General features: G+C 38.9%; 1 long non-coding RNA gene across 1 annotated transcript in view; it reads right to left on the bottom strand.

The window, feature by feature from the left end:
• Positions 1–2,606: 2,606 nt before the first annotated feature.
• LOC103481635 (uncharacterized) overlaps positions 2,607–5,151 on the bottom strand; it is a 15,933-nt gene continuing 13,388 nt past the window's right edge. The window contains exons 2-4 of the long non-coding RNA XR_536330.2: positions 4,062–4,226; positions 3,760–3,970; positions 2,607–3,676 (exon numbers count right to left, since the gene is read on the bottom strand). This is a non-coding gene — a long non-coding RNA (uncharacterized LOC103481635). The remainder of the gene's footprint in view (positions 3,677–3,759; positions 3,971–4,061; positions 4,227–5,151) is intronic.

Genomic DNA, 5,151 nt, shown 5'->3' with positions numbered 1-5,151 from the left:
ATGGATGGATGGATGGATGGATGGATGGATGGATGGATGGATGGATGGATGGATGGATGGATGGATGGATGGATGGATGGATGGATGGATGGATGTTTTGTTGGTCTATCACATAAAATTCACTAAAAACAGCTTGATTATACTCTCTAATAAGTTTGATGGAGACGCGGCCAGACAAACAAAACAAGGGGGGGAAACTGTATGGACTATGTAGAATGGAGTGAACTTCCTTTTTCAGGGATGATACAGAAAGGAAACAGGTTAAAATATCCATATTTTTTTATGTTGTTTGTTCACTTTCTATTGCCCTTCACAGTTATGCTCTACTTTGTGCTTTAAAATAGCAATACAACACAAAGACGTTTGTGCTTGAAATGTGACAAAGTGTGGAAAAATTCAAGGAGTACCAAAATAAAAGGAAAAGAAGCTTTTCCAGATTAGCCGTTTTTTTTTTTTTTTTGCCTTTTCTCTCATTCAGTGCGCCTCCTAGAGCAGAACGTAGTGCTGAGTTTCTTAATGCTCAGAGAAGGGAAAAGATGCGCCTGAGAATCAGATCGCTCTTGGCTGTGCGGTCAAAAGGGTGGGACTGGTTAATTACAGGGTCATGGTTTTGGCTTCCCCCGCCTGCAGTACTGGTACATTATGAATGAGAGCTGGAGGTGTCACAAACCTTGAGATGTGTGCATTTGGTTCCTTGGTTATGCTGTTGGGGGCTCATCTTGGTGCTTCATTAATTTGTGGAGGCAAGTGTTGCCAAAATAACCCCAGCGACCTTTCATAAGAACAAGAGAAGAGTGTGTGGTTTATTCTGATTTTCCCAGGATGTCAGCTTTGTGAAACCTGCTAATCACAACCTCTGCTTTGTTACTTTGCCTTTGAATCACCTTCTTCGTGTTCCACAAACTGATTTGTTTTTCAGACGATGAGAAGCTAAGCACTTCCTGCCGCTCTGCTTTCCTCGTTGAGGTCATCCCTGATGATAGATTGGGTGTGTACGCACTAACTAGACCGGGATGTACCACACAGAAATTGCTATCCCCCCCAAAAATCTCATTGAGTAACCAGGTGTGCATCGGGACTGGAGCCGGTGGTCTAAACAGAGATTGATGACAGTTTGGAGGGCAGAAGAAATCAGGCTGAAGAAAAGAGCCGGATCAGGTGCAGGACAGAGAACGTCATCATTTTTGCAGTTTTTTTTTTCTTTCCACCTAAAAATTACTTTACTAATGAAAGCTACAATTACTCTCTTCCAAAACATTGTGTAATGTCATAGTTGGCAGAGGCTTAGCGAAAGAAGAGCTACATTCTATGGAGGATGAAAACCGAGAATTAAAATTAAAATAAGAAAAAAACTTGTGGGAAAAGCAGCCTTTTGAGTAATTCTGGTGTATTTAGGGAATTGTTAACTGATGTGCATTATGTCTACAAATGAAATGAAATTTAATTGCCCAACAAATAAATCGATACACTTTAAAAAGGAGAGCTTCATCTCACCTTTATGAATTATTAGTATTTATTGTTTTTAGCATAGTTTTATCAAATAACATATTTAACATATTTAGCACATAGTGTGACTTCTGCTGTTTTTAAAATATATTTAATGTTTTTCATTGTACTCATATATGCATTTACGTCTCTTTCGTGATTTATTTGTTTTTTCCCACGAGTGTTTTAATTTCAGGTTCTTTCACATTTTTCTGTCTCATTATTTTTGCTTTCCTTTGTGCATTTCTGCCTCAGTATGCAAATGAGGAGTCGGTGTGTCTTAAAGCTGCAGTACGTAACTTTTATAAAACTTTTTTTTTTTTTTTTTTACATATTTGTTGAAACTGTCACCATGCTGTGACAGTATGCTATAAAACAGGTAAACTGTGAAAAAAAAAATTGTGCTTCTGTCTTCTTCCAATGCTAGAAACAACCAATCAGAGCCAGGAGGAGTACCAGCTTTAGTAGCTTGTCTGTTGCATAAAACCACCTGAGCCCTGTTCAGCCTTACTCCATCATTGAAATAAGGACAGGAACATTGTAGAACTACAGTTTTGGAAATACTCTATCACAGTACGGCCCTGAAATTTTTACACCCTGCTTCTAATTCTCCCACTTTGAGGACAAAAGGCCGACTTGTTGCCTAACATATCGCACGCAACAACAGGCGCCATGCTGAAAAGATGATCTGTGGTCGCATTGTTCTGCTTGATTGGTGTACAGTGAGTGAGTCGGAGACCAACTAAATGTTTGGAACACAGCTACGCTCTGAATAGCCTCCTTATTGTTCAACTCATTTGAATTCCTCCTTTTTCAAAACAGATTCCAATCGGAGGCTCAGTCTGGGCCTGGCCTTGCTGAAAGGGCCGAGCTCATTCCATTTCCAGCGATGGGAGTGATTGGGGAGAAGTGAGCCTGAAGATTGCTGAAGTAATTAACATTCGCGGCTGGTTGGCAGATCCAATCGTCTTGTCTCGGATGCAGGAGGAGCCGTCGTACGCAAATACACACACACGCGAGCTCGCACGCGCATACACAACAGAGCTCCAAATTCAAAGTTTAATTGCATCCTGCAGCACAATAAAACGTGTCCTCATACGCGCAGACAGCTGTCACATTCAGAATTTTGTGCTGCTTTGATGATTTGGTTAATGTGCAAGTGGAAGTCAAAACAACCAGAGCAGCTGTCGTTTACGTCACGTTTCTGAATGTATGTCGCTGAAATAGTTTGCCGTTTTTTGTGCTGGTGAATATCTCTTTAATGACGCCATCGTAAGGCTGCAATTGGTTCAATCGGAAAGGATGACGTGTGAGATCTTGTGACTTTTTCTCAACTGAATTTCTTTGGTTCCTTCATCATCGCCAGACAATTTTAATGATTATCCTTTTTTTTTCATCTCAAACTGGAAAGATGTTGTCTCCTTACTTTTCTTTGCTCTCATGACTTTCTTTTACTCTTTCATCTCAACTTTCCACCCAGCTGTTGTTGCTTCATCTGGTTTTCCCTCCTTTCTCAGTTTGATTTGGTTAGTTTGTGCATCAGATATGAAATAAAACGTGCATCATAAACACTTTTATATTTTAATTTCCTAAAACTTAAGTGTGGAGGAGTCCCCTAAGGAAAGCTATTTAAAACTTTTTTTAAAAAGTGCTTGAATTTTCACAGATGAAGGGAAAGATAACAGGTAAATAATCAAATATCTCTACAACAGGGCACAGGCGCACTAATTTCAATCATATTTTCCAAAATGTACAAAAAAAATAAATAAATCAATTCTACTTTGTAAAACATTTAGACATTGTCCTGCATTTTAGTCTTAAAATTAAATATCCATATGCCCAAAATATAGTAGAAAAACACAGGCTTTCATGCATTTCATGAATTATATTTCTCCTTTGTATCTTCTCCACTCTAAAACCTTACTTTCCACTTTAACAACACCTTTGTCGCTGGCCCACTTATCTTATGTTTTCCCTTTTTCTTTGTCTCCATCCCCTTTTTAGAATTGGAGGCCGCTGTCTCAAGGTGACTCGGAGCATCTGGAGCTGTTCGCCACAATATACGAAGCAATTTAGTCGCAGACGGGAGCTGTGAAGAGACCGGACTCCTGCCCTCTGGTGACTCCAAACATTGTGGCTGACGACCCCGTCAAGGTTGCAGCTCACAGTTCATCTGCATACGTGGAAAGTCCTAGCAGGCAACACAATTCAGTTCTTGGAATTATTCTCGTCTGAAAAAATATATAAATCAAAACCATAAACAGATTTATGCACCTGATGAAAAAAGCTGAGCGTCCCTGGTGGAAAATTAGGAAGTGATGTGTGTCCGTGTAAGAACGTCAGCGAATAAATGAATAATGCTTCAGCTTCTTAGGAGGTCCTTACAGGCATCTGAGTCTTCCTGATGTGAATATTAAACCTCTACGCAGGTAAGGGCGTCTAATTGTTCTTAATTTCTCAATCTTCATCCCTCCCTGAGGAAAGACTATTGGAATATTTGTGAAACATGATGGCTGGTGTTAGATTGTTCAAGTCTGCAGCCAATCCCATTGATTGCTTTTATATGCATGACTCACGTATTGTCTCTCATCTTTCATCACACGGCGAAACGGGTCCTTCATCAGCTTTGATGCCGCCACAAGACACGCAGTTGCGCACATGCGCCACAGTCTGTCAAGGCTCTTAGGCAACGGGTGACAACAGCGACTGCAGTGAATCCTAATCGTAGGGTTTAGTTATCACTGCAAAGATTATAGAAAGGAGTCAAACAAAAATAGGAGTTATATCCTCATGAATATTATCATTGAAATTATGCTTATATATTATGCTACCTATTTTCTATTCCATTTGTGTTCCTAACAAATACCTCCTAGAAGGAAAAAAAAAGAAGTCTTTATTCTTGTTTTTATCCAACTTGACTACTTCACTGTAGTCGTCTTTCCCTTTAGTTTTTCCCACTTTTATCCTCCAAATGAATACAACAGCTTCACAGAATAACAGTTGGCATAAATAGTAATAATCATGTAATATGTATTTTTGCTTTGGTTACTTTCTGGATGCTTCAAAAAATATAAAATTACAAAACATCTGATAGTTTACACATGTTTACTGCATGGAAAATTTGACTTTTTTCAGTCGTTTTGCTGTTGGAGTAGCACAAAATAACAAGTTGCCGTTTTCCTGTTCATTATTTAAACTTTCTGCTTATTTGAAGAAGTCTTTAGCTGGCTGCATGGCAGGCAAGGGCGTAGGAACAAGTTTATTATTGGGGGGGGGGGGGGTTAACACATAAACTTGAAAAGATCCATAAATAGCTTGAGCAAAAATGTCAAACAATGGTGTCATCAACGTGTTACTCTAATCTGACCCCTTGTAATGAGTAATCTAACGTGTTACTATTTACAATCCAATAATCAGATTAAAATTACGTATCCAAGTTACGTATTTGTGATTATTTTTAGAAAACACATATTGTTGCTTTCTTTTTCCTTGGGGAGATACGTTTCATATGTAACACCAGCGACACAAACGTAAACGATGGAGGGAAAAGAGATGCACATTTTCTAGCAGATGGATGAATTTTTCATTGAGTGATCAAATTACTCTTTCAAAGTAACTATGCCATCCATGGCAATAAACTAACTACACTATATATCATATGTGTGT

Source organism: Poecilia reticulata, linkage group LG19, assembly GCF_000633615.1.
Source record: "Poecilia reticulata strain Guanapo linkage group LG19, Guppy_female_1.0+MT, whole genome shotgun sequence".
In the NCBI taxonomy this organism is placed as follows: domain Eukaryota; kingdom Metazoa; phylum Chordata; class Actinopteri; order Cyprinodontiformes; family Poeciliidae; genus Poecilia; species Poecilia reticulata.
The sequence above is the reverse complement of the archived record's forward strand: the minus strand, read 5'-3'. Positions and strand labels throughout refer to the sequence as shown.